Consider the following 24166-nt stretch of genomic DNA (forward strand, 5'->3'; position numbering starts at 1 on the left):
GTACTCAAGCAGACAGAGGCATTGGAAAGGAGGAGTCACCTGCAAATGACACAGAAAAAGACCTGTGAGAAAGATAAGAGAGAATCCAGGAAAGAGCAGTGTCACAGAGGCCAAAAGAGCTAAGGGTCTGTAGGAGAAGGGGGTGGTCAACTGTGTCAAAGGCAGCTGAGAGGTCAAGTAAGATGAGTATAGAGTAGTGGCCAATATTTTTAGCAGAGAGAAGATTGTTCATAACTTTGGTAAGGGCAGACTCAGTTGAGTGTTTGGGGCGGAATCCGGATTGCAGGGGGTCAAGCAAGGAGTTAGTGGACAGGAAGTGGGTTAGGCGATTGTACACTAGTTTTTCAAGGAGTTTTGATGTTAGTGGAAGCAGTGATATGGGGCGGTAGCTTTCAGGAGAATTAGGGTCGAGGGAGGGTTTTTTGAGTATGGGAGTGACTTTTGCGTGTTTGAAAGAACATGGGAATGAGCCGTTAGAGAGAGATAGGTTGAAGATGGGGGTAAGAGCAGGAGTGAGGGTGGAAGATAGGGACGGTATTAGAAGGGAAGGGATAGGGTAGAGTGGGCAGGTAGTGAGGCGTGAGGAAGATAGTAAGGAAGAAACTTCATTCTCAGTGGCTGGATGGAAGATGCAGAGGGTGGCAGAGGGAGTAACTGGGCCTGTTGATTAAATATTGCAGGTTGGTGTTGGGTTGTTGCTTCGGATAGTACGTGTTTTGTTTAAAAAGTAGTCTGCCAGGTCTTGAGCACTAAAGACAGATGGGGGAGGTGGAGGAGGTGGGTAGAGGAGAGAGTTAAAAGTGGAGAAGTGTTGTTTAGGGTTTGAGGAAACAGTAGATATAAGAGTAGAGAAGTAGGTTTGCTTGGCTAAGTGAAGGGCAGAAGTGTATGAGTGAAGAATAAACGTATAGTGTATGAAGTCAGGTTCAGAGTGAGTTTTCCTCTAGACACGCTCAGCAGAACGAGAACATTTTTGCAAATAGCATGTATGCTGAGAGTGCCAGGGCTACAACTGACGGTGTGATGTTTTGCACAACTGGGGAGGGGCAAGTGTGTCTAGCGCAGAGATTGCCCCACCAGCTAACGACTCCCAGCTTAATTAATCCCACAAATCTATTTTCTAGCATGCATATATTGTCTTCCCCAGTCCATTAATATTACAATCGCCAGCTTCCTGTGAAGCCATCTTATACCACCTCACCTCCGCCCCCCCTCCACAGCATCCTCTTTATCTAAAAGCAGCTCTTGTCTGCTGAAACCCCCCTATTAACATTTATCTTCCCTGACTATTGCTCTTTATTGCACATTGTTCAGTGCAGGTGTAACAGTTATTTAATTTATTTATTTATTTTTCCTCTTTTTTTTCCCTTCTGCCTTTCCTCCCCCTCTTCCCCCACATCGGAATGACTGATCTCTGACTCATGATGTTAAACACTCATGGCCTTAACTTGACCACAAAGCGTAGCTTGCTTTTGAACCTACTACAGAAGGCCAGGGTAGATGTAGCTTTCCTCCAGGAGACCCATTGGGTCTCCTCCCCAAAAATAAAACAAACCTTTCAAAAATTCTTTATAGTCATTGTGGCCGGAGTAGCCATATTTATTAATACCAATGTCAAATATGAACCCATTTATACGGAATGTGACTCTCAGGCCCGTTTTATCATTTTGATCTGCAAACTGAACAGAACTCTAGTGACCTTAGTAAATGTGTACGCCCCCAATTCAAAACAGATTTGGTTCCTTAGGTCTTTGCTGAGATCGGTGGTGGCTGTGAAGCAAGCGGGAACTAATATTGGGAGGTGACTTCAACCTAATATGGGACTCTAAACGTGATAGATTAGGACCAAAGATTTCCTCGTCAGACAGATCCTCCCATTCCTTATCAGATGCTTTCCAGAAGCTGATCTGTCAGTATGATTTATATGATGTGTGGACATAATTTCATCCTAATGATAGGGAGTTTACATTCTACTCTTGTCCTCATAGATCCCAAACGCGTATCGACTATTTCTTCACAAGCTCTTGATCCCTTGACCATATAACTTATAAGAAAATATCTTCGGTCTTGTGGTCAGACCATGATTTACTAACATTATCCCTAGGTCCGCATCTTTCTAATCCCCCCCCTTGTCGCCTTAACGATTGGCTAGTCACGAATCCTATTGGCAAGCATGAACTTCAGGTGATTATTTCAGAGTTCTTCCGCTTTAATGATAATATGCAAACTTCAGTAGAGATTCTTTGGGCATCTCTGAAAGCCTACCTTAGGGGACACTTTATTAAGAAAGAAGCGATTGCTCGCAAAAAACAGGGCGCACCTATATCTGTACTAACTACTCAACTGAGATTGCTACGTCACCAATTACACACACCTTACTCAGATGACTTGAACAACAAAATTATAGCTCTTACTAAGCAAATCAAAAACCTAGAATTTCAGAAAGTTCAGTCAACACTAGAGAGATTTAAACAGATCTTTTATTGTAAGGGCAATAAAGCCTCCTTATTAGCTGCCAAGTTACGACACCTCAGAGCCCAATCAAAAATATCCTCTATCAAAATATCTGGCCACCATAGACAGGTGACTTCTCCCAAAGATATTGGAGATGCATTTAAGTCATACTACCACACCCTATACAATATAAGAACTAATTCGGAAAACACCCCCCTTGCAACAGAAGAAATTTGTGCATATCTAGATACCCTCAATTTACCCCAATTACCTTCAAATGATCATGCAGTACTGAATGCCCCAATATCCCTAGAAGAAGTCCAGAAGAGCATCAAAATCTTGAAATTAGGTAAAGCTCCAGGCTCTGATGGCTTTACTAGCCATTTCTACAAAACTACCCTTCCCCTTATTGCTCCAGTTCTATGCCAAATGTTCAATGAGGTGATGCGCAAGGGCTCCTTCCGAACAGAATTTTTAGAGGCCACTATAGTTATGATCCTAAAACCAGTGAAAGACACAGAGGCATGTGGTAGTTATCGGCCCATTTCCCTTATCAATCTAGACACTAAGTTATACTCTAAAATCATGGCCACCAGACTCTCCATAGTTATATCTTCCTTAGTTCACCCAAACCAAGTAGGCTTCATTCCACACAGGGAGGGGCCTGATGCCACTAGATGCATCCTGAATATTCTTTCAGTGGCTGCTGATAGAGGGATCACATTTCTTGCCCTGTCCCTCGATGCGGAAAAAGCTTTCGACACGGTGAGATGGGATTACCTTTGGGAAACTTTGAGGGCTATTAACGGTTAAAATTTAACCTCCCCCCCAGTTCATCTCAGCGGTTCGGACTTTATATACCTCCCCAACTGCGAGGGTGCATGGTGTGGGTTTTCAATCTACTTCTTTTGGAATAACCAACGGCACTAGGCAGGGTTGCCCGCTTTCCCTGCTTCTGTTTGCCCTTTAAATAGAACTGATAGCACAGGCAATCAGGTCGGACCCCAACATCTTAGGCTTTCAGTTAGGAAAAGCGCACTATAAAATCACTCTATATGTGGACGATATCACTCTTCTTCTAACCTCCCCATCTACTTCCGTCCCGGCGGTTTTTCGTCTCCTTGATTGTTTCATCTCATTATCTTACTATAAACTTAATTTTTCTAAAACAAAAGCCCTCCACATCAACATTTTGTCATGCTGCGCCACTCTAGCCGTTGCTAGGGGCGTGGCATCTCCTTCCCTGCTCGTTGCCAGGGGCTGTGTTGGGTCTGTATGTGTGCGGCGCTGATGTCATCGCCACACGCTCCTCTCTCTCAGATGCCGGTCTGGATTCCTGTGGCGTGAATCCTGCGCCTATGTAAGTCCCTCAATAATGATCTATCACTGCCCAAGTATAGGTGTTACTTTGTGTGCTCCTGGGTGTGATAGATTGTTACTACAGTATTGCCTTAAAGTCTTTGAACCCTGCCTGTCTGACTACTCTACCTGTTATACCCCTGAATTGCTGGATTGATATACTGCTGCTGAACTCTGCCTGTCTGACTACTCTGCCTGTTTAACCCCTAAATTGCTGGACTGATATACTGCTGCTGAACCCTGCCTGTCTGACTACTCTGCCTGTTTAATCCCTAAATTGCTGGACTGATATACTGTTGCTGAATCTTGCCTGTCTGACTACTCTGCTGTTTAACCCCTAATTTGCTGGATGGATATACTGCTGCTGAACCTTGCCTGTCTGGCTACTCTGCTTATTAACCCCTGTTGTTCTGGATTGCCTCTTTGCCTGTCTGACCATTCTAGTGGTGTGCCCTTGGACTGCTTTACTGTTGCCAAATCCTGCCTACCTGACCATTCTAGTGGTGTGCCCTTGGACTGCTTTGCTGTTGCCAAACCCTGCCTGCCTGACCATTCTAGTGGTTTGTCCTTGGACTGCTGTGCCGTTGCCTCTGGGGACTGTCCTCCTTGTGGTGAGTGCTGCTTTCCTCATCTTACAAACTTTCTCTGCTCTGGGATATTCCCTATCAATCTGGCTCGACGCCCGGATAACAAGACTATTGGCCGAGTTTGGTCTGATAGAGGAGTATCCCACGAGCATTACACATTTCCCCTAAGGAACTGAATCACTTACAACACCTATATAAATTTATCTGGAAATCCCAGGCTATCAAAATACTGGGAATTCACTTGGGTGCAGATCCATCCCTCACAATCTCTAAAAACTTCACAGATAGATTACCAGAATACAGAAAACTACTGACCTCCTGGGAGTTCAGGGAGATGTCTTGGACGGGAAAAATTGCAGCTATCAAAATATCCTTCCTACCCAAATTAATCTACCTTTTTAGATGTATACCTCTTAATATCCCCAGACCAACGCTTAATAAATTCCAGAGTATGATATCCGCTTATATCTGGGGAGGTAAAAGTCCCAGAACATCTAGGCAGACCCTACAAAGACCAATCCAAAAGGAAGGTCTGGCTCTTCCCAGTATTCTTCTCTACTACAATGCCGCCCGACTCTCCCATTTATTTAGTTGGAACACACAGCAACAAATACCATGCTGGCATCGAATTGAGAATTCGCTCCTCCCTCCAGGTCTGCGTCTCACTGATCTCCATTGGATAACCGCACACCATAGGAAAAGCCTAGGTATCACACATCCTATTTTACAGAGTACTCTATGATTCTGGGACCAGGTTAGGCATCATCCAGGTATTTTACCCCATCCCTCCCCTGCCCTCACCTTAGCTAGCGCTCTTACTTGTCTACCAGACTCTCACACAGAGCATTCTGTATGGATCGCACATCCACAGCTATGTCAGAAGCTGCAGATCCCTCACAAAACACAATTTTAAGCTTATCGCCTTAGCTCACTCATAAGGTCCTGGGGTTATCCTAAACATAAGCTTAGAGATCTAACAAAGTGGGAACATTAGTGGCTTCGGGCTTCCTCAGTTAAAATGACTCTATCATGCCATTATAACTTGGTTCTGGAACTCTATTGGCTCAACAAATTGTGCAATTTCTTTCCTGGGAACGAGACTTGGCCTTCACAGCTGATGCCGATACTTGGGATAGACAGATCGTCTTTACTAAAAGACTTCTACATTGTTCCACCTTGTGGGAACTCCACTATAAGAATTTAGTTAGATGGCATTTGGTTCCTAACACCCTGCACAAAATTCACGGGACTCACTCCCCTCTCTGATGGAGAGACTGTGGATCCATAGGCACTACCTCCCATGTGTGGTGGTTCTGTCCCAAAATACAACCATTATGGTTAGAATTATCCGCAGTTCTCAATCAGTTGCAGATCAAAATACCACTTCTCCCAGCAATCTATCTCCTCCATATGAATATACCCAAATTAACCTGCCCCCAAAAGGCCCACACTATCTATCTACTTATGGCCACTAAGCTAGCAATAGCTAGAGTGTGGAAACACAAAAAAACCCCACATTTCTCTAGCATTATCTCCATAGTGCAGTACATCAGACGAATGGAGTTACATTCACACAAGCTTCTTGATAGAGTAGACTTGGGCACCTTGGAATGAAATATATCTAGAATGATAGACTCAGATATCCCCCATTCCACGTCACAATAGACTTTTTCCTTCCTCGCCCCACCTCCCCTTCCCCCCTCTGGGAGGTCTGTGTCTGTATTTTTTATTTTTTTCCCCTTCCCCCTCTTGTCCCTACCACTCCATATGGCACTAGGTCTGATATTCTTATACACCTACACCATCATATTCTTCCATTCGCTAACTATTTTAAAGTATGAATAGAAAAATTAGGCCCAACAGGTCATACATAGACCTATGATTGTGTAGCATTAATCCCCCTCATTATAAATCCACCTAATAACTGCTCCATATTATACTTATATCACCAACATGTCTAAGCTAATCTTATTGTACAAAGGTCCAAGGATGACCATTTATATCATCGGAATTCCTCTATGTGTTCTTTAGGTTTATCTGGGTCCATCCAATCTTTAAAAAAATGTAATTAATGAAGTTGCAGTTATTCCTGTTATGTACCACTTGCACTTGTTCTTCAAAACTTTGTTACCACAATTATTGTACATGTAACATATCAATCTTGTTTTGCATTACTGTCTCATGTTGTTTTACGCTATCACATGTACTAACAACCTAATAAAAAAATAAAAAAAAATTCTCCATTTCATAAAAGTAAGAACCATAAAATTATTGTATAGAAAATTAGCTAAAAGATAGGAAAAGTTTGCTTTTCTCCAGAAGTACTCTATATACACAGGGCCGGCTGTCACGCAGCTTCTGTGTCGGCTCCTGTGTCACGCTGCTCTTGTTGCCATGGCCGTTGCCATGGATGCGGAGATTACTTGCTCATTTTGTACCTTTACTTAAGTTCCCTACAGCCCAAGAATTGTCCACTCTTTTTCTGTTATACGTGGTACGCCTCCATGGTATACCTGTAAATATCGTCTCTGACAGAGGACCTCAATTTATTTCCACCTTTTGGAGAAGCTTCTGCAAATTGCTTGGAACCACTGTTTCTTTGTCCTCTGGTTATCACCCCTAGACTAACGGGCAGACAGAGAGTACCAATCAGGATCTTGAAGCTTATCTCAGAACATATGCCAATTCACAGCATACTAATTGGTCTGGGTTGTTACCCTTAGCTGAACTGGCAAAGAATACTCATTGGCATTCCTTCCTATGATGTTCTCCTTTCAAAGCAGCAGCTCGTTATTAACCTTGTGTCTTTCCTCTTTCTGCTCAGTCTACAGGAGTTCCTGCAGCAGAACGTCACTTCACTGACCTCACTACCCATTGGCAACGAATACGCTCTCAGTTACACTCAGCTGTCTCCAGATACGAGAGCTTTGCTGACCATCATCGAGCTGCTATTCATGCCTTTTCTGCAGGTGATCGTGTCTGGGTCTCTACCCAACATATACGCTTACGTCAACCTTCTCACAAATTAGGGCCTCAATATATTTGTACTTATAGAGTTCTCAAGAGACTTTCTCCTGTTGCCTACAGAGTGGCCTTGCCTAAGGCCTTATACATTCTCCCGGTCTTTCACAACTCCCTGCTCAAACCCTACATCACGAGTTAAAATACTCGACTCAGACGTCCTCTTACACTCATGATTCAAGGGGAGCCCGATTATGAGTTTGCTAGGATCCTGGACTCCAGAATTAAATGCAGACAGTTCCAATACCTTGTTCACTAGAAGGGTTAATCTGTGTCAGATCATTCCTGGGTCCCTGTCCATGATGTGCATGCTCCTTCCTTGGTCTCCAAGTTTCATGTTGCTTATCCCTCCAAGCCGACTTTTGGTTCCCGGAGGTAACCCTTGAGAGGGGGGTTGTGTCACGCCGCTCCTGTGTCGGCTCCTTTGTCACGCACTCCTGTTGTCATGAACACGGTGGTTCCTGTGCACCACTTCAATTTTGATGCCGGCCGGATCACCCTGTTTCGGCGCGGATCTTGACCCAAGTATAGGTGTTACTGTATGTGCTCCTGGGTGCTTATTTGCTGAACTGCTAAACTGCTGCTTACCTTATCATTACTGAACTTTGCCTGTTTCAAGACTACTTTATTGCTTAACCCCTGAACTGCTGATTGCCTTTTGTTGCAGACCTCTGCCTGTTCCTGACCATTCTACTGGTTTACCCCTGAACTGCTAAACTACTGGATTACCTTTTTGTTGCTGACCTCTGCCTGTTCCTAACTATTCTACTGGTTTACCCCTGAACTGCTAAACTGCTGGATTGCCTTTCTGTTGCCGAACTCTGCCTGTCTCTGACCATTCTACTGGTTAACCCCTGAACTGCTGGATTGCCTTTCTGTTGCCAAACTCTGCCTGTCTCTGACCATTCTCTGCCTTATCCTTATTGCCGTGAAGGACTACCCTGTCTACTGTGAGTACTGCTTACCTCATTTCTTAAACTCACTTTGTTCTGGGATATTTCTTTTTCCTTCCACTTGACGCTGAGATAAGAAGACTACTGGCCAAGTTTGGTCTGATAGGTAAATATACCACAAGCATTACACCTCCACTTGTATAAAGGCAGATTCTACATCTTTCTACACAGTGGTTCGAATCCCATTTGACCATCATTTTTTAATTTATTTATATAATTTATTTTTATAGACTTATATATAAATACTGATGTTCAATTTATTATAATATATTTATGGTGTAGTGGTATCACTCATACTTTTTTACCATTTAATTTAGAGGTTCGATTCCCAGAGCGGATATTAACTGTTTTTATCAAGTTTATTTATATTTATTTTTATTGTTATTCCTTGCATATTTTTATGTTATTTGCATGTACTTTACTATATGTATGTTCATTTTATGAGATGATTCCTAAATTGAAACCAGATATAAATGATTATAAAGATCCGTGTTTACAACACAGCAGATCGCCCAAGTATTTTCCACCAATCAGAAAGGACCTTTGGATTTAAAAATTGGCAAACACTAGGAAACCAAAATCATTAAAAAAGCTTGCATGAGACCAGTGAAACGTACGTCGGACTTGTACTTTTGGAACTAATACAGACATTTGTTTTTCTGAAGTCAGAGCTTTAAGGTTTTCCATGGTATGGGAATTGTTAAGCCATTAGGCTGTTCACTTGCATCAGTCAAACATATGCCCAGAAGCTTTGTGACTAATACAGACAGTTAAAGTATTCCCTTTTTAAATATATTTTAATAAATATATTTTATACCTGATATCCTGGGAGTAGCCTTGTGAGCCAAGGGGCTTTATACCTATCTGCACCTTCACTAAGATCTTAGTTATAGCTCTCTCCAATCACAAGAGTTGTTGTTTAGATTAGCCAGCTGCTTTAGGGTGCCCCTGCATGGAGGGCTCTAAATTTGCTTCTTGCAAAAAATGTTTCTTCTATAGTGCCCCCACCAGTGGCGGAATTCAGCCGGGTTCACAGCGGTTCATGCGATCCAATTCCTAAAATTTCCCAGGATTGCACAAAAGCAGTAAGCGAGCCCCCATAGTCCTCTACCTGGAGCAGTACAGGGTCTTTCACAAAGACTGCGGCAGCCTAGGAATAGAGCATGCCATGTATGGACCACGTATAGAGTGCGTACACTTGACTTGTAGTGCAAGAGAAAAGAGATGGGTGGAGCGCCAATGCTCATAGGACAAGTTAGTGGTGAGGAGTTGAAATGTGTACTCAGGTGTGCCTGGGCACATCCTAATCACCCCTGTGTGCACGCCTCTGCAGTTCAGCAGCCGACTTCAGACTACAATACCACTACCCCCTAAGGTTACTTGCTACCGCTCCTGGCACTACCCCACTGGTCCTGCTTCCTTCCCTTTCTGACTGAGGGTGCTTCACTTCCACTCTTTACCAGCTGTAAGTGTGTCTGTTAGGCTTTCTCACATGTTCTGACTTGAGCCACTACATTGTATCTGTCGTCACCTGGGCATTATGTGTTTATTGCTGGTCTTGCTCAGCCTTGGAATTAAATATCCCCTTAATGTAGTGCCCGTAGTTAGTCCTTGGGTCCATATGCAAAGCTGACACCAATTCTGCATCTCCACGCAAATTCCCAGATTTTTTCTCTCCCCTTGTTTCTTATAGGGTTCCTATAACATCTATTTAATTTATTTTAATCTCAGGTTTACTTTGTACTTATGTTTTCATGTGTACTGAGAAAGCTATTTTTTATGTATTAATCTTTTGGTTGATGAGTGTATGCAACATTGGGGTTAAGCCAGGATCTGGTTTCATAATTTGGATGTACAAATGTTTGTCCATATATGATTTATGGATTTATTTTTTTACTATTTTTCCTCTGTCTCCCTTGTGGCAACTGTGGCAGCAGGGATGCCTTCAGAGAATCTTGATCTCTATAAGCTCTTTACCTGAGCTTATATTATCATATTCCTGAGTGCAGTTTTATGCTAAATGCCTATAAAAATATGCATCAGGAATTGATGACAACACCTTGCACAGACTGCGCTTCTATAGTTCTCTGAGTTTTAGTGAAACAAAATAATAGTTCCCCCTGAAGCAGAGTTTCTTCTATACAAGTAAAGGATATTTTTTTTTTCCTTTTCCTGAAACCATGATGGTAGTACACTGTATATTGGTACAGGAATCCCTTGTATAAATGCAAAATATAATAGTGACTGGCTCACTTAAAGAAGCATAAGTGTAATGCTACAGAATAGTTATCATTGTGCAAATGATTTTCTTTAGCAATCTAATCCCTTTGTGGGTATTAGTCTGCAGGGCTAGCAATGCATTGCTGCTTCTGGACTGATTTATCACTTTTACAGAGGTAAACCCATTGAGTGAAGCATTTGTCAACTAAAAAAAAAAAAGAATTATATTGAATACTATCATTTATGGATAAGGGCACTGGTCCCTCCAAAGTTATTATATATAGAAGAGAAAAAGAGAAAACAAGTATATTACTATCCAGCACTCAATCATAAATAAATTTTACAAAAACTAACACAGACAGGTATGCCATATATGAATGACTTTTTAATTTAGTATAATTTTTTTTTTATGAAAACTTTTTTATTAAGGTTTTTCAAAATGTTACAGTACAAGAAAATGAATCAGTACTACATGGTTCTTAAACAGGATAGATAAACATTTCATCATTAGCAATTTCCAATTTCAAATCAGCAAGCGGTCACTTATACAGACAATCCCTAGAACAAAGCAACAGAATTCACTGATTAGGCAACATTCCCTCCAAACTACAATGGACACAAGTCACTAGTTTGCGTGTATTCCCCTTCTAATATTACTTCTCATCTCTTCATAGTACATTATGTACGATTCCCAGTTCCTGACGAATTGATTTTGTCTGTCTAAGACAGTTGCTGTTAAACTACTCATGTGGTAGTGAGTATTATCACAGATTAAACACATTTTAAACATACTAGGCAATTAAAATACTGCTTGTACACCACCAGAGCACAACTCAACATCACAAAAAGTTCCATAAACATTATTGTGTGAACTTAATTGTATCCCTCTCATTAAGTCACCTCGACAGGGCTCACTGCTCTAGGGATAAGCAGCCTGTGCTATTTCCGAGGTAGAGAGTGACAGCGCTAGAGACACATACAGATCTTCCTCACAGTCTCTAGGCTGAGCTTGTCTACACTTGGTGTACTATCGTACCACCATCCGTGAAGTATATAAAAAAAAGTCCCGAACCTTTAAGGAAGCTGTTTCCTCCGCTGTGTCATCTGCTGAATAATCAACCCATGCATATACACACAATATCTACCATGGAGACTGTCCCTTTTCACCAGCAGCATTCAGCACTCCACCTCTCACGTGAAAACTGTCAGGGTATTGCTGAGTAACATTAGATAATAGATATATACTGTATACACACACACATATATATAAGATAAAATCATTTATATATTAAATATTGAACTTGGACATGCTCTGACCATTGCTAGGTACATTCATTTGTATTGCAAGTCTAATGTCAGAAATTAGGTGGCACCACCCCCCTTTGCTGATTACACATCAGAGTTCAAAGCAGAAAAATGTCCCCACTCACTATGCAGATTGCACTTTGATGTATACCTAAATAACTTAATTAAAAGAATTGCCTAGAAGCTCCATACCTAGATAAAGAACCCCTGCAATGGGGCAGTCTGAAGTGATCAGTAAATGAAGCTAGCCGAATCTCAGGGAATATAGCTCTTATCCTCTAAGAGTTAATTACCCCATCTGTAATGGATAGAGAAGGACAGAAGCGCCACATGGCCTCATACTGAGAGATATAAATCAGAATATTGGAGGTGATGTTTTCACTCACATGTACTCAAACACCCCTAATGGTGTGGAAGGAGCAGTCTGGGATCAAAATGCAGTCACCCAGAAGACTGGCCTCCGATCAGAGTGTTGTAATCTGTAGAGGATAATATAAAGCACAAAGGGTGCCTATATGGCCTAGTACTGTAGATACACAATAGATAATAGGAGTATATGAAATTCACTCACAATAGGTGGAGCACCTCCCTTGGTGCTGTAGAAGCAAGCTGGGATCAAAAGTCACCCAGTAGACTTATACTCCAGCAGCTCAGGAACTCGCAGTTGTCCAAATACCAGATTGGTAGGGTGGAGAGTAGAATATAAACAGGCAGCAAGTGGTAAGTAATAACTTACTTTATTATAAAATGTAAAATTAGTAGCAACGCATTTCTCAGCCAACCAGTGGCTATTTAATCAGGCTTAAAGGGACAATCAATCAAAATTAAACTTTCATTATTCAGATAGAGCATGCAATTTTAAACAACTTTCCAATTTATTTCCATTAACAAAATGTGAACAGTCTTTTTATATTTAAACTTTTTGAGTCACCAGCTCCTACTGAGCATGTGCAAGAATAGGCATGTATGCATTTGTGAATGGCTGATTGCTGTCACATGGTACGTGTATGCATTTGTGATTGGCTGATGGCTGTCACATGGTAGAGGGGGATTGGAAAAAGACATAACTTTTAAAATTGTCAGAAAAAAAATCTACTACTCATTTAAAGTTCAGACTAACTGCTATTGCATTGTCTTGTTATCTTGCATTTGCTGATTATGCAAATCTACTCTGTTGACTGGTCCTTTAATAAAAAGTAAAATAAAACACTTGCAATATATGCCAAACAAACTAATCTAGATAATTGATAAAATGAGCAACACCTGAGATAGGTGTGGCTTAGAGCACGTTATGTGAGTCATAAACAATCAGATAAGGAGGTGTTTTCTGACATCACAAATAGTCAATACACAAAATACATAATTGCAATATGTTAATACACACACACACATATATATATATATATATATATATATAAAAACAGTCGCCTAGATTTAGAGTTCTGCGTTAGCCGTCAAAACCAGCGTTAGGGGGTCCTAACGCTGGTTTTGGCCGCCCGCTGGTATTTAGAGTCAGTCAGGAAAGGGTCTAACGCTCACTTTCCAGCCGCAACTTTTCCATACCGCAGATCCCCCTACGCCAGTAGCCGTCGGTGGGATGAAGATGGAGCCGGAAGAAAGAAGATTGAAGATGCCGCTTGATAGAAGACTTCAGCCGGATGATGGACCTCTTCAGCCCCCGCTTGGATGAAGACTTCAGCCGGATGATGGACCTCTTCAGCCCCCGCTTGGATGAAGACTTCAGCCGGATGATGGACCTCTTCAGCCCCTGCTTGGATGAAGACATCGCCCGGATAGGATGAAGTCTTCGGAGCCTCTTCTGGACGGATCGGTGATTCCCGGCGTGGAGAAGATAAGGTAGGAAGATCTTCAGGGGCTTAGTGTTAGGTTTATTTAAGGGGGGTTTGGGTTAGATTAGGGATATGTGGGTGGTGGGTTGTAATGTTGGGGGGGTATTGTATGTTTTTTTTTTACAGGCAAAAGAGCTGAATTCTTTGGGGCATGCCCTGCAAAAGGCCCTTTTAAGGGCTGGTAAGGTAAAAGAGCTTTTCAATTTTTATTTTAGAATAGGGTAGGGCATTTTTTTTATTTTGGGGTGCTTTGTTATTTTATTAGGGGGCTTAGAGTAGGTGTAATTAGCTTAAAATTGTTGTAATATTTTTATAATGTTTGTAAATTATTTTTTTATTTTTTGTAACTTAGTTCTTTTTTTATTTTTTGAACTTTAGTTAGTTTATTTAATTGTATTTATTTGTAGGTATTTGTATTTAATTAATTTAATGATAGTGTAGTGTTAGGTTTAATTGTAACTTAGGTTAGGATTTATTTTACAGGTAATTTTGTTATTATTTTAACTAGGTAGCTATTAAATAGTTATTAACTATTTAATAGCTATTGTGCCTGGTTAAAATAAATACAAAGTTGCCCGTAAAATAAATATTAATCCTAAAATAGCTACATTATAATTATTATTTATATTGTAGCTATATTAGGGTTTATTTTACAGGTAAGTATTTAGCTTTAAATAGGAATAATTTATTTAATAAGATTTATTTTATTTCGTTAGATAAAAATTATATTTAACTTAGGGGGGTGTTAGGGTTAGACTTAGCTTTAGGGGTTAATACATTTATTAGAGTAGCGGTGAGGTCCGGTCGGCAGATTAGGGGTTAATAATTGTAGGTAAGGTAGCGGCGACATTGGGGGGGGGCAGATTAGGGGTTAATAAATATTATGTAGGTGTCGGCGGTGTTAGGGGCAGCAGATTAGGGGTTCATAACTTTGTTATAGTAGCGGTGAGGTCCGGTCGGCAGATTAGGGGTTAATAAGTGTAGGTAGGTAGCAGCGACATTGGGTGGGGCAGATTAGGGGTTAATAAATATAATATAGGGGCTGGCGGGGGTTAGGGGCAGCAGATTAGGGGTTCATAGGGATAACGTAGGTTGCGGCGGTGTACGGAGCGGCAGATTAGGGGTTAATAATATAATGCAGGTGTCAGCGATAGCGGGGGTGGCAGATTAGGGGTTAATAAGTGTAAGGTTAGGGGTGTTTAGACTTGGGGTACATGTTAGGGTGTTAGGTGCAGACTTAGGAAGTGGTTCCCCATAGGAAACAATGGGGCTGCGTTAGGAGCTGAACGCTGCTTTTTTGCAGGAGTTTTTTTTTCAGCTCAAACGGCCCCATTGTTTCCTATGGGGGAATCGTGCACGAGCACGTTTTTGAAGCTGGCCGCGTCCGTAAGCACCGCTGGTATTTAGAGTTGCAGTGGCGGTAAATTATGCTCTACGCTCCCTTTTTGGAGCCTAACGCAGTCCTTCTGTGAACTCTAAATACAGTATTTAAAAGGTGCGGGGGAAAAAATACACGCGTACCTAACGCACCCCTTTGGCCGCAGAACTCTAAATCTAGCCGTATATCAGTATAAAATATAAATAAAAAACATATTCAAAATATGACATCTGTACAACCATTGGTCATCTTGAACATCATCCTAGATTATATGCTTATTCTAGGCGCATAATGTGTAACTAATTAATGGGAATGGGTGTTTATCTATCCTATAAACTTTTATACACCCACAATAAACATATAAGATAAGAGGGACATCCTTAACCAAATTACTAGATATCCTATGTATGTATAATTACTCACTCCTATTTTATATCCTTTCACTAAATGGTAGTGATTCGGGATATACCTGCAGTCGATAAGAAGTGTATATCAAAATGTATATCTCTCCCTCTTGTAGGAGCAGTCGTCATAGATTTAAGAGGGGAGCAATTTCGTCAGTGTGATTTATCCTGCCGGTTTGGACAGAAAGTGTAAATGAAATTTATATGTCGAAGTTTTGTTGTTTGTAACAAACGCTACAACCCGATGCTCAATGTTTTAGTGGAGTGGGAGGGTGGTATGACGTAATTAATATATGGCAACTTTTGATAGGGTTAGTGAAGTCTTGCGTGATAGGCTAAATAAGTCAAACCGTCATAGTAGGAGGAGGAGTTGGAACAGATCCAAATAACTCTGCCTCCTACAATTTCATATACTCCTATTATCTATTGTGTATCTATAGTACTAGGTCATATAGGCACCCTTTGTGCTTTATATTATCCTCTACAGATTACAACACTCTGATTGGAGGCCAGTTTTCTGGGTGACTGCATTTTGATCCCAGACTGCTCCTTCCACACCATTAGGGGTGTATGAGTACATGTCAGTGAAACCATCACCTCCAATATTCTGATTTATATCTCTCAGTATTAGGCCATGTGGCACTTCTGTCCTTCTCTATCCATTACAGATTACTGACCTTGGATCGCGGCCTTGATCCCCTACATATAGCTGCCTTCTGGACCTGCCATCCATCAATACAGATACCATTTAATAGCCATCTATGGACTTTGTGAACTATGATTTCTACTGTGTGTTGGTAGTATACTTTAACCACTGAGTTCACTCTCTATTATATTATTGTTTATTTTTGTTATTACTATATATCTATTTCCACTAAGACGGTGTATATATAGATTCTAATTGTCACCAGTTCTTATCCACTTATTTAGTTATAATTACAAATGCAACTGGTTTTTAATCACTTATTTAATTTTAATTACAATTGCATACATTACTTTACCTTACAAGGGCGCCCCCTATTTGTTTTTTGTTAATAACCCCATGCTGAGTTCAAATATACAAAATCCGGAAGTATGTCTCTATTGTACATAACAAAGAAATCACCATCATACTCTCAGGAAAAAATTAAATCTTTGTAAAAATTGATATATTAAAGTATAACTGGTATCTGTAAAGTTTCATAGAAGTTGATATATATGTATATCCATCTATAGAAGTCTGAGAGAAAGGCCTAATATCCTATATTAAATAAGTGTCTGATAATTTATCAAATAATTGTATTGGTGAATTTAAAATGTTTTGCAAACTTTTAGAATAAAACTACATTTGTTTTTGTTTTTCAGAATCTGGTGTGAACATGAAGTTTTGAAATAAATACATACTAGATAAATTGTCCTATGACTGAAATCATAGATATGAGACCATATTCCTGTACCTTATTAAGGAATGACTTCAAATAAAATATATATTATACAGTAAATAATTATGAAGTTAAATATATGTATATATCTATGGTAATATTGGTTCCAACAAAATTATATTGCAAGTATGTATGGAATATAGAGATATGCTCAAAAAAGCAATGTAATATCAGGATATTAAATGCTATGATTCTATGAAGAAGCAAATAATTAGGAATATAATTACTTATTAATATGGCTATATGATTAATCACATCAGACTGCTACTTACAGACGCTATTATGATAAAAAATAGTAGGACATATATATCATATGTATATATATTCTAAATATACCCATGTTTGGACTTGTAAATACGTGCTCAGTTAGATTAGATGGGCCTTGTATTGAACATATAGTTTATTAATACTAGGAAATAATAAATATATTGAATCTACATTTAAGAAAATATACTTTTCTGTAGTAGTATTTGCTAATGAAACTACATTCCGTTGCCTATTGTCCCCCAGGTGTTAAATACGAGAATTTCAACCAAAGGGTATTTTAAATTGTCTGGGGATTTAAAATTACCAATTGCATTTCCAAGGGCCAATGAGAAATAAGCTCAGACTAAGGGCGTACCCTGAGAATTCCATTGGGTGATTTAGAAATGAAGGTGAAACTGGTCAGACAAAAAGACTATGCAAAGAAGGGAAGACAAAAAAACACACTTTGTTTTGGGCCTGACTTGGAATAACTCTCTGTTGAAAATAGAGAAATATATCTGTGCTTGTGATACCCTGTTTGCAAAAATAACTTCAACATATTAGTTTGAAAAATCTCTGGTTAGAAAAGCTGAAACTCTCTAATTGGTATCTGGTAATGTATTTGCGTTTCATTTCTTTTATATATTAAAAAGGCCTTAGCAAGGAAATTCTTTATAGCATAGTATAGCTGCAGCTGTGAATTAAAATGTATCTTATTTTTATATGTAATATTAATTAGACCAGGGTAGTAAGTATACTAGTGTTAAATACAGGTAGCCCTCAGTTTACGCTGGGGTTAGGTTCCAGAAGGAATGGTTGTAAATCGAAACCATTGTAAATTGAAACCCAGTTTATAATGTAAGTCAATGGGAAGTGAGGGAGTTACGTTCCAGGCCCCTCTCAAAATTGACATAAGTAACACCTAATACATTATTTTTAAAGCTTTGAAATGAAGACTTTAAATGTGAAACAGCATTATAAACCTAATAAAATAGATTGTATCATCATCAAACTAAGTTTAATAAACAAAAACATTTGCTAAACCGCACCTAATAAAAATTATCACACAAACACAGACTGTATCATCATGAATCTAAGTTTAATGAACAAAAACAAAATAATCACACAACAGACTGTATCATCATCAAACTTAGTTTAATGAAGAAAAACATTTTTTTACTTGCATGTTTCTGCAGCTAAGGGAAGTGGCTGCTAGATCTTGTTCCTTTAAAAATGGCTCCATTGCTCAGGTCTGGTTATACACTGATTAATTTCAGCCTGCCTGTGTTTAATCACACAACAGACTGTATCATCATCAAACTAAGTTTAATGAACAAAAACGTTTTTTACTTGCCTTTTTCTGCAAACAGTTCTCTGCATTGAGTCTGCATCTAAGGGAAGTGGCTGCTAGATCTTGTTCCTTTGAAAGCTGATCCATTGATCATATCTGGCTTGCTTTTATTTGCATGTTTGCTGCAACACAAGCAGACAGCTCCACCTACTGGCTATTTTAATGTATGCATGTGCTAATGCTTTCAATAGCAGTCAATGCTTTTTAATAGCAGTCACATGACTGAAAAAAAAGGGCGTTATTCTGAAACGGTGCAAATTGAACCGTCGTAAACCGAGGGCCACCTGTATTATTATAAAGAAAGGATTTATGTATTTTGATGTTATAAGTTATTTGTAGTTATTGTGATATATTTTAGAATGTGTTTTATTGTGGCTAAATAAGAAGTTATTTCATGTTAGATTAATTGGTATATGTTGAATTGGTAGTTCTGTGAACAATTTATGGTTGATTATTTAAGTATTATAAGACTATCTTGGGCCGAATAGCTTAATTATATTTTCTGGAAATTTCATTAGATTTAATGAGATTTGGTAAGATATGTGTTGAAAGATTTGGTTATATTGTTAACTAAGCATTGTTAAGTTAGTAGTCCATATTTTGGTATTGGAGTAGGTGTTGCTGGTTAAATACAAATTGTTCTTGTAAAATTAATGTGGAATATTTGTTAAGTGATTCATTTTGAGTTAAGCCCAATTTATAGAAATATTGAATCCATTCATGGGATAATAGACAATATCTAGTAAATAGTAATTAATCTAAATATCTCTATAGCCTGCTTGGTCAGAACTCAGGAATTAATTTAATTTGAGACTAAATATTAATGTTTATAATAATTGTATTGTCATAATTTCTAGAGATCTCAATATCTATCTGGAATATACTATAGAGATTATATAATGTTTCACTGGAGTGTATTTACACATTCCACTATACTAATTGGAGATATTGCTGATGATAATTTTATGATCAATTATTAATATTCATAATTTAATTAATCAAAAATATTGTTACGTATAAATATATAACACGTTGGAGGTTACTGCTTAGATAGAATTAAATTATATTGTACCCTAGGATATATAACACCTTGGAGGCAGTCGCTGGAGATCATTATTCTTTAGTAAGGTACAGGGAGGGGGGGGGAATGGGGGAGGTGGGAAAAAAAGCGCTCCGTGGAAAGAGCTGACCACTAGATGAAAAAATGTTACTATGTAAAATAGATAAAGTGAAAAATGAAAAAATGAGAACTGATACTCAGTTATGATGAAAATGTGAAAATAGGATAAACCTATCAATAGAATAATAAATAATTAAAATGATAAAAATGAATAAAATTGATATGACAAAATTTTATAAGCAAGTCTAGAATCTAATTAATATAAAATGATGCCGGCATCGTTTACAAACAACTATGTAAAAGACACAATAATACAATGCTTGATATTAAGGTCGCTAGGTATAGTAAATAGGCAATAGTTAGGCATACAGAGATTCCTGTAAAAACACAACACCCAGTAGCGTGATATGCTGATTTACGCAGGCTGGTGTTGGCGGTAAAAGAAATAAGTACAATAAAAATAAGTAAGTATGATAAAAGTTAATAAAGTAACTAAATTAAGAAATAGAATATAGTGGAAGTGTATTATAATGAGTCAATTCAAGTGAGGACTTTATAGGTATCTTCGTCTGTGCACAGCTCTGGATGAATTGGGATGTAAAAAACTCACTGTTCCCAGTTGTATGGATACTGTACCAATTCTGTGGTGAGCTCCGAGATTGAGGTGACGTCAGACCATGTGACCAAGTTGGTTTGTTGTTACTGGTCTCTCCTTGATGGTAGTTCTCTCCACGGTTATAGTTCTTTGTCAAGATAGATACAAAATATCTTTGTGGTATTGGGTCCGGAACAATTATGGAACAACTCCGGTTGCTCAAATTTGGCCCAATATGAATCCTTTATAGGTGGATGTAGAAATGGGTGTTAAGCACAGCAGGAATAATACATACAGTTTGTTCGTATATTTGATAACACAAACAATGAACATAATATTTGCGTGATAGGGAATACAGGCTAAAAACAGGAATTATTCATGTGTCTATATTCTAAAGATTGGATCATCCAATATCAGATTGATCATGATGTCAGAAATTAAGTGGCACCACCCCCCTTTGCTGATTACACATCAGAGTTTAAAGCAGACAATTGTCCCTACTCACTATGCAGATTGTGATGTATACCTAAATAACTTAATTAAAGGAATTGCCTACAAGCTCCATACCTAGATAACGACCCCCTGTAATGTCAGGGACAGTCTGCAGTTATCAGTATTTGAAGCTAGCCGAATCTCAGGGAATATAGCTCTTATCCTCTAAGAGTTAATTACCCCATGCTGAGTTCAAATATAAAAAATCCAGACAATACTTCTCTATTGTATATATAACAAAGAAATCACCCTCATACTCTCATGGAAAAATTAAAACTTTATAAAAATTGAGATATTAAAGTATAACTGGTATCTGTAAAGTCGCATAGAAGTTGATATACTCTATAAAATGTATATCCATATATATAAGTCTGAGAGAAAGGCCTAATATCCTATATTTAAAAAGTGTCTGATAATTAAACAAATAATTGTATTGGTGAATTTAAAATGTTTTGCAAACTTTCAGAATAAAACTACATTTGTTTTTGTTTTTCAGAATTTGGTGTGAAAATTAGGTTTTGAAATAAATACATACTAGATAAATTGTCCTATAACTGAAATCATAGATATGAGACCATATGCCTGTAACTTATTAAGGAATGACTTCAAATAAAATATATATATTATACAGTAAATAATAATGAAGTTAAATATATGTATATATCTATACATCTACAAATTGCATGCTTTTATTTTTAATGTTTGATTCTAAGTCACACTCACACTGTTGTGTTTGTCACTAACAGTACTGATGTCTTCATAACCAGTTTTAAAATGGGGTTGCACAATAGTGACTTTCATAGAAACCTATTTAAATCTATTTCCATCCACACCACTGCTAAACAATCATAATTCTATTTGTATGTTTTTATGTGCAGACTGTACATAATTTTTCAATCTCTATATGGTTGTTTTTAAACTTTGCCATGCATTGTTTTGTTTTTTTACAATATTTATTTCTATTGTTTGTTAACTTACCATTTCTTGAGCTGAAAACAAAACTATAGGTTTCTATGGATAGACTATACTGGATTTTAACAGTACTGAAACTGTAAAGTGTGAAGTCGCTCCCTTGCACCTTTGTATCTGCTTAGGAGACCTTCATGACCAGGTTTTATAGGGGATGACCGCTTCCATGCATGCTAAATCCAAACATGGTCATGACAGTGTGTTTCAAAGTGCGTGTTACTACATTACTGAACTTGTAAACTGGAAAGCAAAAACAAAAATGGAAAGTCCCAAATGTAGCCTTCTTAAATTCAATGTTTTATTTCATAATTAAAACAGGTAGCAGCATACATAGAAAAAAGCATAAACAAGATAGGAATGGTTTAACGCGTTTCGGCTGTCATGTTGCAGTTTTTATAGACCTATCCAAGTGATATCCATAACTACAATATGTAGGCCTCTTGATCAGTGTTATTTAATTACATTTGTTTAGTCTGCTATCCATTTAACCATGTTTACTAACAATTGATGCTCTCTAAATACTATTTAAAACAAACAAAACAGATATTTGCCATGATTAAAGAAGAACAATACAAAAGAGAAAACGTTATATATTTTACAAGTTATATAATGTATAAGGCATTCACCCAAGGATATATATATATATATATATATATATATATATATATATATATATATATATATATATATATATATATTTAAGGAAAACACAACAAGTCAAGCATACAATTTGGAATTGATTAATATACCACAGACTATATACGTCTCAAATTTAATTAAACTTATGGTATAGATGCAAAAATTATTTATTTAATGGCATTTTAACATTTTGTTTTATTCCCAATAGTTAGCAATATCATATTCTGAGGTATATCACAATGGAATTTGTGTTTTCAATTTATATATCCAATAAGTCTCCTGCCTGCCTAGTATCTGGGATCTGTCACCTCCTCACAAAGGTGTTTTTACAACCTCAATTATGTTCCATCTGAAGGAATTCACATTTTGATTATGTTCATATATAAAATGTCTACTTAAAGCTGAACAGGGGATGTTATTTTTAATGTCTCCTTAATGCTCACAAATGCGGGTTCTAGCCTCATGTACAGTTAACCCTACAAACTGAGCTACACATAAATTGCATTCAGCTAAGTAGACTACATAGCAGGAACTACAGTTAGCACAACCTTTAACATTAACAATCTTGCCTGTTATGTGAGATTTAAATGTATCTGTTATTTCATGATATTCGCAGGCCTTACAGCGTTTATTGCCACATCTATAGCTGTCGCTATGCATTAGCCATGAACTGCCTGTAGTGTTTTGTTTTTTTTGCTATTTAGCATACTGGGAGAGAGAATGTTCCCAATTGTGCTATTCTTTGAATAAACATATCTGCATCCATTTCATATGACTTCCTTTAGAACATCATCCCCATATAAAATTGGGAGATTGTTATAAATACAGGCCTGTTATCTGTTCTTTTTCTTTCTTTTGTTTTCAAGAGATCTTCATGCTTATATTTTTCTCTTTCATTTGATGTCTTATGAATTCGATATTTAGAATAACCTCTGTTTATTAACTGTTCTGTTAACTCTTTACTTTCTTTCATATAGTCTCTCCTTTCAGAGCAGTTTCTTTTTATCAGCATCATCTGTCCTTTTACAATTCCCTTGAATACATGTCGTGGGTGACTACTAGTCGCATGTAGTAATGCATTCCCAGCAATGGGTTTGCGATAGAGTTTAGATATCACTCTTTTACCAGTAGTCTCTCCCACTAATGTAATATCAAGGAAATTGATTTTCTCTCTATGCCATTCATAGGTGAATTTAAGTCCCATTATGTTATTATTAAGGAACTTCACATCGGTACTGTATCTGCTTCAATTTCATCAGACTCCCACACTAGTATAAGATCGTCTATGAATCTGTTAGAACTGTTTATGTATTTCCGAAAGGATTTACAATCTCCATATATATATTCTTTTTCAAACCAACCCATTACAAGGTTGGCATATGAGGGCGCAAAATGTACAAAGTGTTCGTTTTCAAAACTAAAGCTATTGTGCTCTAGTAAAATGTAATCACCTTAAGGACATATATCTTGAAATCTTATTCAAGACTGTCATCCCTATCTAAAACGAATTCTATAGCCATCAATCCTACTGAGTGTGGAATGGAAGAATATAATGAGGTTGCAGCTACAGTCAACCAGCTATAATTCTCTTGCCATTGATATTCCTTGAATATATTAAGTATATGTGTAGTGTCTCTTACATAACAACTTAATTTAAGGACATAGGGCTGTAGGATATCATCTATCCATTCCGACAAATGCTCAAGTAATGAGCCATTTCCTGAAACTATAGGTCTCCCTTTGATGTCTGTAAGCCCTTTATGTGTCTTGGGTAGATTATAGAATACAGCAGTCCTAAAGTA

Source organism: Bombina bombina, chromosome 5, assembly GCF_027579735.1.
Source record: "Bombina bombina isolate aBomBom1 chromosome 5, aBomBom1.pri, whole genome shotgun sequence".
Classification (NCBI taxonomy): Eukaryota; Metazoa; Chordata; class Amphibia; order Anura; family Bombinatoridae; genus Bombina; species Bombina bombina.